At 44.3% G+C, this 13833-nt stretch overlaps 1 protein-coding gene and 1 long non-coding RNA gene across 29 annotated transcripts in view; one reads left to right on the forward strand and one right to left on the reverse strand.

Annotated features, from left to right (window-relative positions):
- Positions 1–13833, forward strand: part of diaph2 (diaphanous related formin 2) — a 426600-nt gene that overhangs the window by 324906 nt on the left and 87861 nt on the right. The gene's annotated exons all lie outside the window — the stretch shown is intronic.
- LOC111947972 lies at positions 2422–7775 on the reverse strand. Of its 21 annotated transcripts, none has more exons than XR_002873947.1 (10): positions 6663–7775; positions 5374–6583; positions 5146–5255; positions 4925–5042; positions 4747–4839; positions 4637–4647; positions 3660–4558; positions 3327–3585; positions 3081–3221; positions 2422–2971 (listed from the first exon to the last, which is right to left on the reverse strand). It is a non-coding gene; the product is annotated as an uncharacterized LOC111947972 (long non-coding RNA). The 21 variants fall into 21 exon arrangements; XR_002873948.1 differs by having other exon boundaries at positions 3660–4562; XR_002873950.1 differs by lacking the exon at positions 4637–4647 and having other exon boundaries at positions 2423–2971; positions 6663–6801; positions 7197–7775.

The following is a 13833-nucleotide window of genomic DNA, read 5'->3' on the forward strand; positions in this document are numbered from 1 at the left end:
GGGTAAGAGGGAATTAGAAAAAAAAATCTTGGAATTATACTTAGTTTTCACATTAGAAACCAAGTGCTTGACTTGACACACTGAGGATGTCATTCCAAGGAGTTTATCCAGCTGCATTGGATTTACAATGCCTGGACAGGTTCCTTGTTCTTATCCCTGTTTACTTTCAAAGTGCAACAGCCTGTTGTATGCATCTCATCTGTGTCTCCTCCTTAATTTGGAGTGCAGGATTGAGCTTTTCATTTGAATTGCAGCTTTGGACTCACGCCAGCTTAATTTTGTGCCGCTCAGTTCTCGGTTTTAGGTTCTTAGATAAGGACAGGATTTTGTGTTGATGATTGAAACTGCTCCCATTTCAGTTCTTGTTTCATTACGTTGCCATGGTGTGTGTTCAATAGGTCGCTACGCAAGTTTGATTCACAATTGTTCAACACTTCTTGTTATTATTGTTGCATCAAAGCTAGACTTGGTAAACACATTTGCATTTTAATGACTGATATAGATTGTTCTCTGCTCAATATCACCAGCTACCCACAGCCCACCCCTGCTTCCTTTGATGGGAGCTGAGCTGCAAATAGTCCAGTTACAGCCACCTACAAGGCAACACGGCCTTGCACAGAAAAGCAGAAGGGACAATTAAAATGCAGTTGTAGCGTGATCACAGAAGACTGATTAGATTTCAAGATGGAGCATCGTGGCCTGTCAGCTTCTATGACAGTCCTAATATGGTAATTAGCCTAATAACTGGGTTAATGTATTCACATTGTGGAATTGTGCAGTTAATGTTTATGGAGAGAGATTGAGCAAATGAAAGTATCTCAACGCACAAATGAATGTCATCAGAGCAGCAATCAGCCTCTGACAAGTGATCGTTCAAGCAGACGCATGGTTGCTGGGTTCCCAACCCACGATTCCTTCGCTGCCACCTGCAGAGAATGATGCCTCCCATTAAGGAGAGTTGGAGAGTTTGGCTCTGTGGGCATGTAATCTGATGCAAATTAGAGCAACATACAGCCAGACGAGTGCAGTGATGCTGCTATGGAGCTCTGTTAGCAGGTAACAGCCAGGACTCCACTCAGACCTCACACAAACACTTAAATGTTTGACATAAACAGAATAAATAAATGACAACTGTTATGGAATCAAAGTTTATTCGATGTTTTAAAAACATCATTTTCAGAAACTACTATTTGTTGTAGTTTGCTATGTATACCAATACTTTATTGCCTTTTTTTTTTCAAGTTTTTCGTAAAATAATGTGGTTCAATGATTCTATAGTCTCCCAATATTTCGCTGGATGTAAACCAAGCCTACAAATGTGTTGCTTTATAAGCCATCAACAGGAAATAATTTCAATTTTTTTTTCTTCTTCACCGAATAGTTTCTGTTAAAAAAAAAAAGCATCTTTGGATTTTGAAAGTGAAGTTTAAATGCTTTCAAAATCAAGTCTTTTTTTGTGTATGAATCTTGCTCTGTGTATTGTTGTCACTTCATAAAAGCAGGAAGAATGGAGGGACGAGACAAGCAACCGCAGCGACTCTAATTTATCTGTTTGTCCATGTTTCCCCCCACCCAAACACTAGAAGGGCAAGGAGGCTGTTATAGAACCCTGCTCTACAGCTGAGTGTTGTGTTCAGGGCTGGCATTGATTTTATAAAAAGTTGCTCAGTGGGGAGGCTGCATAGACCTGTCAACCTTAGCTCTCACCAAAGAACGTCACACAATCAAACTAATTGCTCCTTCATTGTAGTTCTAAAACCATAAGAGGCACACAATATGCAAACACATGCTGTTCTTTCTGCCACATAAATCTGTGGCTACTAAGGGTTTGTGACGGTGTAGAACCGTCAGCTGCCGCTGCAGGCGCACACGCATGCACACACGCTCGCACACATACACACGTGCGCATAGACGCGCACGCTCGGACCCGGTAACACGTCATTTACATCAGCTTACCCTTTTCATTCCGTCCCTATCCCTCTGCAGGTAGCCCTGGGTGCACACTAGGTTGCCGACTCACCATCCCCATGCATACATTAACACGAAGCACACACGACGCCAACATTAACGTTGGTTTTTTTACCCGGAAGTAACCCGGTAACCCGGAAGTGGTCATGGACACCCTGGGTCATGTGACGCATCGGTCACTGTTTGTATTTATTTTTATTGATGATTATTGTTATTTTTCTGTACACGACACAGAATGTTTAGTTGAATGAAACTGTTTATTCCTGTATGTTTATGTTCTTGAACAATGTAAACACTTGTCCCTATTTTCTCTTTGGACTGATGGAGAGCAACGCCCAGGAGGAGGGGCTTACCACTTAAAAGAGAACCAGATACAGCTGTCAGGGTGGGAGTCTGAGTGGAGAAGTTGGAGAGTCTGAGAGGAGAATTTGGAGTGTTGGATTGGAGAAGTCTATGTTGGTTAACCTTTGTGGAGCAATTGGTGTGCTCTATTCTTGCATTAAAGTCAAGAATACTTTCACCTTGGCGCCTCTGCCCAATCATTCCCTGGTGGGACCCACGACAGTTGGTGTCAGAAGTGGGATAAGCAGATGGCTGGCCGCAAAAAGGTGAGACACAGAGGTCTGCGTTCCCAGAAGGAGGAGATGGAACCAACATCGGATGCAGTCCCTCTGTTGTCCAATTCATCCTCTGAGGAGGAGGTGGTAGATCCTGGTGCCTCTGGTGGTTCTCCAGGCCTGACCAAAGGCCCAGAAGGTGACTTGGCGGCTATGATGAGAGACTTCCTCCGTGGACAGCAGCAGCGGGAGGACAGATTCATCGCTGCCCTCCAAGGTTTGGAAGCCTCTTTTTCCAGGGCAGAGCACCATTCTGGTCGGCGGCGTAACATCAGTCCCAAAGCCGCTGGACCAAGCTCAGCCGCAGTGAGTAGCCCAAGGTTGGATCTGCCAACACCAGCTGCAACGTCCCGTCAACGGCATCCAGTGGCACAGGAGGACTCCAGCTGGTCAGATCAACCACAGAGCAGAGTCAGTTTACAGCCACCTGATTGGAGACCTTACATGGAGCCAAAGGTCCCTCCATATCAGACAGGTGAGGACATTGAAAATTACCTGCTACGTTTTGAACGGATTGCCAGGACGTGGAGATGGCCAGAGACTGAGTGGGCATGTCGCCTGGTGCCACTGCTGTCCGGAAAGGCGTTGGAGGCCTACACAGCAATGGACGAGCAGCAAGCCCACATCTACAAGGACCTGAAAGACGCACTCCTGGTAAAATTTGACATCTCGCCAGAGACTTATCGTCAGCAGTTCCGGTCTACTGTGGTGCCATCTGGGGAGAATCCGACTGAGACATACCACCGCCTGAAGGGCCTCTACCGTCGCTGGATCCGCCCAGGGCAACACAGCAAGGAGCAGATCGGGGAGATCGTCATCCTGGAGCAGCTGCTGCGTGTGCTTCCAGCTGACGTGAGGACGTGGGTGAAGGAGCACGACCCGGAGGATGGCCTCACCGCTGCCCGGCTTGCGCTGCAGTATCTCAATGCTCGACGAGGAGCGTCTGCACGGCCGTCGGGTGGGGATCAGCGTCTTCCCATTCAAACCGCTCCACTGAGACCTGCACGGAGAGACTTCCATCAGGCAACGCAAGGTACCAACCCAGCACCTAACCAGCGAGTGGCGGGTAAGGACCTTGTGTGTTTCTATTGCCAGCAGATTGGTCATAAAGCCTCCGTATGTCCAATCCGCAAGACTAAATTCACAGGTGCTTGCTACGCACCCAGGCCAGAGACTGTCACAGGAGCAGGGCCTGTGCACATGGACAAAGACACTTTCCAGCCACTTAAACAGGTGACTGTGAACGGACAGCAGGTTACTGCTATGTTGGACACGGGCAGTTTTTTTTCTCTGGTCAAACAGAGTTTAATCCTTTTTGGTGGACTTGATTATAGCAGGCAAACAAGTGTTGTGTGTGTTCATGGCGACCAACATTTGTACCCAAAAGCGGATGTAACAGTGACCATAAATGAACAATCCTATCTTTTGACTGTCGGGGTGGTAGAGAACCTACCTGTTGATTTAATTTTGGGGTGTGATTTACCTATGTTGGGGGACTTATTAAATGAGGCTGCTGAAACAGCTAAAGCTAATGATGAGCTAGCTGTTACTGTCTCAGCACCTGTGCTAACTAGAGCTCAGGCTAAAGCGGGAATGCAAAGTCTTCCACGTTTGGATGACGATTTCTTTGATGGAGGCAAAGAAATGCCCAGGAAATCCCGTCGTCAAAGACGGTTTGAGAAAAAACTTAAGTTGCTGGATCCTGAGATCACAACAACAGCAGAAACATTTGACATACCAGCTGACATTTCGGCTTTGCAGAAAGAAGACCAAACTTTAAAACCATTGTTTGCCAAGGTGACAACAGAGAGTGACAAATGTTTGGGGAATGTGCGGTTTATTGTTGCTGATGATGTTCTGTATGCAGCTGAAGGTGAACACCTACGGTTAGTTCTTCCAACCACCTGCAGGCCACTCGTCATGCACTTAGCGCACACACTCCCATGGGCGGGTCACCTGGGTCGTCACAAAACCTATCTGCGGGTTAGTTCACGGTTTTTCTGGCCATCAATGTACACTGACATTCAGACGTACTATGCAACATGTCCTACCTGCCAGAAAACTGCAATAACACACAAGTCTGACAGAGCATTACTACACCCACTTCCTATAATTTCTACTCCATTCAGGAGAATAGCCATGGACATTGTTGGACCTTTACCTAAGAGCAGTAGCGGTCACGAATACATCCTGGTGGTCTGTGATTATGCTACACGGTTCCCAGAAGCTTTTCCCCTGCGCACCATTACAGCTCCTGCAGTCATGAGAGCGTTAATTCAGTTTTTCTCCAGGGTAGGAATACCGGATGAAATTCTGACAGACCAAGGAACCAACTTCACCTCTCGGTTGATGAAACTGTTCCAACAGCAGCTTGGCATCACTGCCATCAAGGCGACACCGTACCACCCACAGACCAATGGCTTGGTGGAACGTTTCAACCAGACCCTGAAGAGGATGCTGCAGAAGTTCGTGAGTGACACAGGGAAGGACTGGGATCGTTGGCTACCATTCCTGTTGTTTGCTTATAGGGAAGTCCCACAAGCTTCAACAGGCTTCTCACCATTCGAACTCCTCTATGGCTGGGATGTCCAAGGCCCACTGGATCTCCTCAAGAAGAGCTGGGAGGCCAAATCCACAAAGACCTCAGAAAGGGGTGTGATCCAGTTTGTCCTGGAGATGAGAGAACGGTTGGCAAAGTACAGGGAAGAGGCAGAAGTCAACCAACGAGAGGCCCAAAGGAGTCGGAAGACGTGGTACGACCAGCAGGCCCGTCACCGTGAACTCCTACCAGGTCAGAAGGTTCTGCTACTTCTTCCCTCTTGTACCAGCAAACTACTGGCAAAGTGGCAAGGGCCATACACCATTCTCCGCAGGATGGGACCTGTCACCTATGAGGTGCACCATCCTGACAAAAAGAAAGAAAAGCAGACATACCACGTGAATCTACTTAAAGAGTGGAAGGAAGGTGCTAACCATCCAACAGAGAAGTCTTTGCTAGTCAGAGCTGTGAAGACTGAGGAAGACTTGGACTCTGATCTGGGAGCACTGACTCACTCAACCCCTCCGTCTCTGTCACATTTACCTCCGGAACAGACTACAAAGATAATGGACTTATTTCGTGAAACGCCATCTCTTTTTTCTGCACAGCCAGGAAGAACTACACTCATTAGCCATTCCATACGGCTCAAAGATGGACGACCAATCCGGCAACGGCCTTATCGGGTACCACAGAAGTTGGTGGGAAGGCTGAACGATGAGGTGAGGAAGATGCTGGAGCTAGGTGTCATTGAGCCGTCCAACTCAGAGTGGAGCAGTCCGGTGGTGATCGTTCCCAAAAAAGACGACTCACTGCGGATATGCATCGACTTCAGGAAACTGAACGCCGTTTCGGAGTTCGACGCATATCCAATGCCGAGGATTGACGACCTGCTGGAGAAGATCGGGGCTGCTAATTTCATCACCACTCTTGACCTATGCAAGGGTTACTGGCAAGTACCTCTCAGCAACACCTGTCGACCATACACGGCGTTCAAAACACCTGCTGGACTGTTTCAGTTTACAGTTATGCCTTTTGGTCTGCATGGAGCACCAGCCACGTTCCAACGGCTGATGGACAGGGTGCTGCAGGGATGTAACCACTGTAGTGCAGCCTATTTGGATGACGTGGTGATCTACAGTCACACCTGGGAGCAACACCTAGATCACCTGCGTCTGGTCCTGAGGAAACTACAAAATGCAGGCCTGACCTTAAACGTGAGCAAGTGTGAGTGGGCCCGGAAGGAAACTCGTTACCTGGGGTACCTGCTGGGAGGTGGTGAGGTGCGTCCGCAGGTGGATAAAGTCGAAGTTATCCGCAATTGCCCTCGACCACGCACCAAGAAAGAGGTACGCTCCTTCCTGGGGTTAGCTGGATGGTACCGACGGTTTGTCCATCAGTTCGCCACCATTGCAGCTCCTCTCACTGCCCTTACAGAGAAGAGGCAGAAAAACCCCGTGACCTGGACAGATGAGTGTGAACAGGCTTTCCAAGCATTAAAAAATAAATTGTGTTCCTGTCCTGTTCTCAAGAGTCCTAACTTTGATCAAAGGTTCCTCGTCCAAGTGGATGCCTCAGCAGTCGGACTTGGTGCTGTCCTGGCTCAGGGAGACCCAGGTGAAGAGCGACCAGTCCTGTACCTCAGTCGGAAACTGCAGCCGAGAGAGACAAGGTACTCCACTGTGGAGAAGGAAGGACTTGCCATTAAGTGGGCGTTGGATAGCTTGAGGTACTACTTACTTGGCAGAGAATTCGACCTTGAGACAGACCACAGGGCCCTGACATGGATAAATACCATGAAGGACCACCACAACCGGCTTACGCGCTGGTATCTGGCGCTTCAGCCGTACAAATTTAACGTACGTCACCGTCCCGGAAAACAAAACATAGTGGCAGATTTCCTGTCCAGATTGCCGCACATCGCCAATCTCCCAGAGGAGGGGGATGATGTGACGGTGTAGAACCGTCAGCTGCCGCTGCAGGCGCACACGCATGCACACACGCTCGCACACATACACACGTGCGCATAGACGCGCACGCTCGGACCCGGTAACACGTCATTTACATCAGCTTACCCTTTTCATTCCGTCCCTATCCCTCTGCAGGTAGCCCTGGGTGCACACTAGGTTGCCGACTCACCATCCCCATGCATACATTAACACGAAGCACACACGACGCCAACATTAACGTTGGTTTTTTTTACCCGGAAGTAACCCGGTAACCCGGAAGTGGTCATGGACACCCTGGGTCATGTGACGCATCGGTCACTGTTTGTATTTATTTTTATTGATGATTATTGTTATTTTTCTGTACACGACACAGAATGTTTAGTTGAATGAAACTGTTTATTCCTGTATGTTTATGTTCTTGAACAATGTAAACACTTGTCCCTATTTTCTCTTTGGACTGATGGAGAGCAACGCCCAGGAGGAGGGGCTTACCACTTAAAAGAGAACCAGATACAGCTGTCAGGGTGGGAGTCTGAGTGGAGAAGTTGGAGAGTCTGAGAGGAGAATTTGGAGTGTTGGATTGGAGAAGTCTATGTTGGTTAACCTTTGTGGAGCAATTGGTGTGCTCTATTCTTGCATTAAAGTCAAGAATACTTTCACCTTGGCGCCTCTGCCCAATCATTCCCTGGTGGGACCCACGACAGGGTTGAAAAGGAAAGATGTAACAAAATATCAGGTAGTGTTCCATAACTCTTTGATTTCTATCTGTATGTTTTCAACATCTTTATGTTTGCTTTTTAACAATGCTTTGCCGTTTCATGACTAGGGATGGGCACTGTTATGGACCTTTTTTTTAAAAGGAAACATTGATAGTTTGGAATTTCTGGATTTCAACAAGTTTTTGTTCTGTCGTGATTTACTGAATTTACGGTTTTACCTGAATCATTAAGGAGCGCTGCTGTTCTACTAATTTGTTTCTTAAACAAAATCGTGGCAGTGCTGCCATAGAAACAGAAAGGTAGCTCAACCACACTTGCAGCTTTTAAACATAAGAGCAAGTGTTGAATAGGGCCATTTTGAATTCCAATTAAATAAATTTCAATTAAATAAATCCGAAAGGTTGGGTATGTTTACAAGACAAATATAACACAAATACTTGCAAACTGATTAAGGAGGATTTGCTGCCATTGAGTGTTGTTGAAGGTCAAGGTTTTTAAGATCTGATTAACTTAATGGGATCAGCCTACAATCTACTGTGACGGTGTACTATCACCACGCTTTTAGAAACATGGTATCAAGTGATCTTAAGAAGACACCATCAGTGTTTTCCACTGCTGAACTGACAGTTGGAAAGCTCCAATTATGTCCCCACCTGAACATATCGACATGTTTATTTTTTAAAAAGAGTGAATTTTGCAGTAAACTATATGAATTTGCACACATGGAAGCCTTGGTTGGATCCTAAAAAAATGACACAATACATGATGTGAATCTTTTTTTTCCAATGAGAGCAGAGCTGTAGTAAAATTAACTGACCATGGATCTTTATGCCTGCAGCTTTGAGCCCCCTTCTGCTTCATCGCAGATTATTTGCTTATTAATTTTTGTTTTTAACAAAAAACACGGGGGCAATGGCGTCTTCTCCAAGGTTACATGTACACGGATGCTTCCACAATAACTGACTCGAGCTATGTGAAAGTGCATTCACTGAAGCTTAAGCTGAACCTAATTGAAATGTCACACATGTGGGATAACTTTTTCAACAACGTGGGCATGTTTTCTGAGGGGCTCTTTTGTCAAGCAAATCTCTAAATTCTCATTTGGACAATAAAACACAAACTTTTGAAAAAGCTTTTTTTTAATCTATTTTTAAGTGTTTCCTATTTCCATGCACCTTTGCTCTAGCAGCCATGTTATCTCCAAAGGTCATTCAAAGTCGAATCACTGGCACTCAACTACATCCTACAAATGGAGAATTGTTTCAATACACTGGTAATTGGTATGGAAATATTCTTCTTGGACTGCACGATGGCTCATTTGGTTTGTTGAAGACTGGTTACTCTTCTGTCTCGTTTCCACTGAGCGATACGGTGCGGTCCTGACCAGTCTGGTATTTTGAGCATCTCCATTATGCGTACCATTTTTGGTTCCCCGTGGGTTGTAGGTCTATTACAAAATGGAACAGACCAGACAGGGCGGAGCTACTATTGAAACTCATTGATTGCCTGAAGGTATGTCAGTATGACAAAAGAAAGCGCCAAGAAAGCATCTGTATTCCTCTTCGCCATCCGCAATCTTCTGTTAGACAACATTAAAGGACTTGTATTCACGAAGTACAAAAAGCCAAGCAGGAAAAAATGAGCTGGTGGTTGACTTTCCCTGATACTCACGTGAATTGTCTGGACCATTCTAATCTGGTCCGGACCGTACCACTCAGTGGAAAGGAGGGTTTCCAGTGCTCCCTGGGTACCAATACGGAAAAGAGTTGCTGAAGTTATTTGTTTAGCAATACGCTGCCCTGGGCTGCTCCCGAGCACCATGGGAAGGGTAAAGTAGAGTAAAGAGTGTACTGTGAAAAATTTTACATGTCATATATGCTAACCTTTAACAAGGCCCAAAGCACTTTTTTGCAATCACAAGTCCCATTCAACCATGCAAACCAACATTTACAGACTGATCGTGACAGAGCTGCTATGCAATGGGACAGCCAGACAACCAGGAGCAATGTGGGCTTCAGTGTCTTACTCAGAGATAATATTGAACCCAACCTCTGACCTTCTGAACAAAGGTCAAGCACTCTACCTCTGCACCACAGCCACAGCCCTATACTGTGTTAGCACTCCATAACAGTGTCATGGAGGAAGGAGCCAGAGAGGGGGACTGAGCACAGGAGAGAGATGCAGAACAAAAAAGGCTGTTGTACTAAAACTGTTGTATGGGCCGAGCAAGCTGGCCAGGGGCGGGGCCAAGACGGCAGGTTGTGAGGGCAACTTAATGCTACTTGCAGTTTTAATTGAATTTTGAACGTGACCTTGAAGCTGGGTCCAAACAAGTCTGTGGTCTATACAATATAGACGGGTGATTATTCATTCCTTTCCTCTACAGTAGCCTTACTAGGCATTTTCCAACAATTGACAGGCTTTTTTGCTACTCAGAATCACAAAGGCCTGGGTTTGACGACCTTGTATCCAACCATGACAGATACGACACTATCAGGACATAAATCACATATTATCAATAGGGAACCTCTACAGAGGCCACACCCACCACTCTTCTTGGGCTAAACATTGGAGGTTTTGCACCATCGTCATCTCATTAAAGGAAAGTTCTCCTGTATGCACACCACTGCACTTAAACATTGCTCTTCATTTTAGCTGTAAGGAATATTTGTAAATACTCTCTATGTATTTAATTTCTTTGGCAATGACTATATGCCTTCCATAAGTGAGGTTATTTACATATTAATTTACTCATCTTAGTGGGTACGAAGACGAAAGTAAAAGCTCATGGGAGACAGCTGGTTAACGCCTCTATTATTCCCCAAACAAATACATTTCAAGAGCGAGTTTCCTGTCACTCATTAGACACTGATCATTGACAAATCCTCTTGCCTTCCAGTATCCAGAGTATGATGTTCCTTGTCAATTATTTTTTTCTTTTTCTTCATTGTGACAGTGTTTTTTTTGCTCTTCTGCTTTGACTGCAGACTCACACAAAGCTCCTTAGGCCTCCTGCTGAGGCACATGACATTAAAACTCCTGGGAAGATCATTTTATCTTACTCTTGATTGCCAGATAATTATCAGTTAATTATTTAGAGCCTTAAATTAATTTGCTAAAAATAGGCCTGGTGCCTCTGTGTTGCCAATGGAGACTGGAAGCTTCATTATTTTCTTTTTTTCCCCATTTCTCTTTCTCTCTTTTTCTTCAGCTCCATGCTTCTGACAGCTACTTATGCCACTCATAACTGACTGTAATTTAATAAAGGGCTCTGTGGTCACAGTGTGGACCCAATAATTCTGCAGACTTTCAACGATTTTCTGAATGTCTTGTTGTGTTTGTCATCATCTGTCTGACAATAGGGAGCAATTCACAATGTGTCACTCACAAAGCACTTACACGCTGTGTGAAGAAGGAAGGTGAAATTGCACAACTTTTGACATCTAATCAGTATAATTTCTCTTATCCATGTTAACATATTTGGCTCTTAACTGTAGCAGCATCAATGATTAAGCATCTTCATGACTCTATGGATCTTTTGTTTTTTTCAAGACTTGTAGCTGACAGAACTCTGCACAAAGACGAGTTTATGGTAGAACTAATTTGCCTTAAAACCTACATTTACCCTCTTTTCTTTGCTCTCCTTATTTCTGCATGCACGCTGCCGTCTAAAGTGACACAGGGCTCAAACAGGCCTACCTGATGAATGTGTTTGTCCTGTGGTAATAATACCACTATTAAATAAAAACTTACACTGTCACGCTGGCTGCTGGGTTGGTGATTTGGCCCCAGAAATGTGATCGGTGGTCTCTTTTTCCATCTTACTTATCTTCTGTTGCCTTAACTGCCATTCTTTCATTCGACTAGAACATTAAGACAAAAACAATAAGACAAAAGACAAAAAACAATAAGACAAAAAGACAGAACAAATTTGGACTGATTAAATTATTTTCTTTTATTGATCAATGATCAATTGGTACATGTGCGCAGTGAAAAAATGCTGTATCTTGCATCTTCGCTCCTACAGCAAACTTGGGCTTTGTAGTGAAATGTGAAATTATTTGCTGCACATGCAACAGCACACCTTTGTTTTTTCTTCTTACATTAGATCAAAACCGGACATGATTTGGTTAAGCTTTAATTATGATTTCAAGCCATTCAACAAATCTACGTTTTGTTTGTACGAGTTTGAAAACAGCCACAAAGTAAGCCGAACCCAATGACTTTAGAGACACTCTCCAGCAGTGAAAGCACACATGAAAGACAGCGCCACATGAAGTCCTTTTCGGTTTCGGAGTTCAGAAGGCTTGCATAAAGTGGCTACCTATGAGGTCTGTTTTCCAACAGATGTTATCTGGGAAAGATGTGAGCAACCTCTGATCCAATTTTAAATTTCAGTGTTATATTGGTTGCGAAAGGGAGCACTGAACAGATTTTTATTTCACTTAGAATCACTAGACTTCTGTTTTTCAGAGTAACTGGACTTTAAAGGTTCATCTAGAAGATGTTTTGCAGTCTATTCATGTGACTTCTTCGGTTCTTGAGACAAATGCAAAAAAAAAAAAGTTAAATGTTGGAATGGCAGAAGTCCTGTACAATCATAAAATAAATGCTTTTTAAGTTGATGGTCTTTCAGAGAAATGTAACAACCTACTCTTGCCACCTGACAGAATGTTTGTAGTCTGTGGTGGCTTTGCTGTAGGATCAGGAAGATATTTAGATGAAATAGTGTGCTGCAGGAAACACACTGGTGAACGAATATGTAGTAGTTAATTCCATGGAAAACATGAATAACTATTATAAAGAAAAGACAGCAGGCAGTTTATTGTTGTGTTCAGCCTCATCTTCCCTGCTGTAAGAAGAGTGGTGGGATTCTTGGAAAATCAGAGCCATAAATATGCAACACTGGCTCCACAAAGAACCCCAGCCAACTAAAAAAAGAAAAACTACAAAATATGCTCCAAACCTAATATACATCTTATAAATGTTGCCTCATTTGATTTTCCTGTAGGAGTAACCGTGCAATGTTGTGCACAAGCTCCCTGGATGTATTTCCATCCACACTACCCTCTTCACGGTGTGTCTCATGAGTTGTTGTAACTGTAGGACCAGATTGATGTTTGCCGATTAGATCAAATATAACAGGAGACTTGACCTTTTTACAAATTGACAAGTGCGAGCGTTGTAAACACGATGGATTTGCATTGTCCTGTTGCTGCTGTGGAAGAATTTCACAAAGGCTTTGGTTTGACTTACCATCACTTTCAACGGCTGCAAAAAAACAATGAAGGTTATGAAGCATGATATTTTACATGTGTGTGTTTGATCGTTTGCACACAGACTGTGTTGTGTTCACATTTACCCATCATCACCATTTGAGCAAATCATTTCTTGCATTCTTCATTCCTGCACTCTTATTGATAGCCTATCCATGATTCAATAGGTCATTCCCAAGGACCTAATCCTCTCATTTCTAATTTATGTTCGTTCCTTCCCTTTTATCAGATTTTGTCATTACATCCTCCGGGCCCCCCTTCACTAAGTTGCTATAACACCAGCTGGATGCTGTAGTGAAGAGCTTTGAATGGCTAAGCAGAAGCAACCTTCCTCTCTGCACGTATAAATATTTCAGGGACAGATGGGCTGAATAAATTGGCAGTAAAATTGACATTAAATCTAGCTTTTAATTTCCAGAGCATGAGGAAGTAAAAGCTGTAGGTGAGATGATGGAGGAGACTATCGTTAGAGTAAAGGTCATGTCTCCTGTCTCTAAGTGGAAATATGACTTACTAAGTTTCTGACAAATGGAAAATACATTCCATACTGAAGTCACTAGTGCATTGGGATTCTACAAACAGTCCTAACTTTGACAAAACTATAAACAGTCACATTTAAGTGTTTTGTATTTCGCAACATGACAAAAACACCTACTTTATGTCAATGTTGGCATGCCAGATGGTGCTTATGTAGAACCATCTGGGAAGCTTTTGGCTGAAACTTTTTGGTAAAGAACCTTCAAAGGAATCCTTGGCAAGTTATTAACC

Source organism: Oryzias latipes, chromosome 10 (genome assembly GCF_002234675.1).
Source record: "Oryzias latipes chromosome 10, ASM223467v1".
NCBI lineage: Eukaryota > Metazoa > Chordata > Actinopteri > Beloniformes > Adrianichthyidae > Oryzias > Oryzias latipes.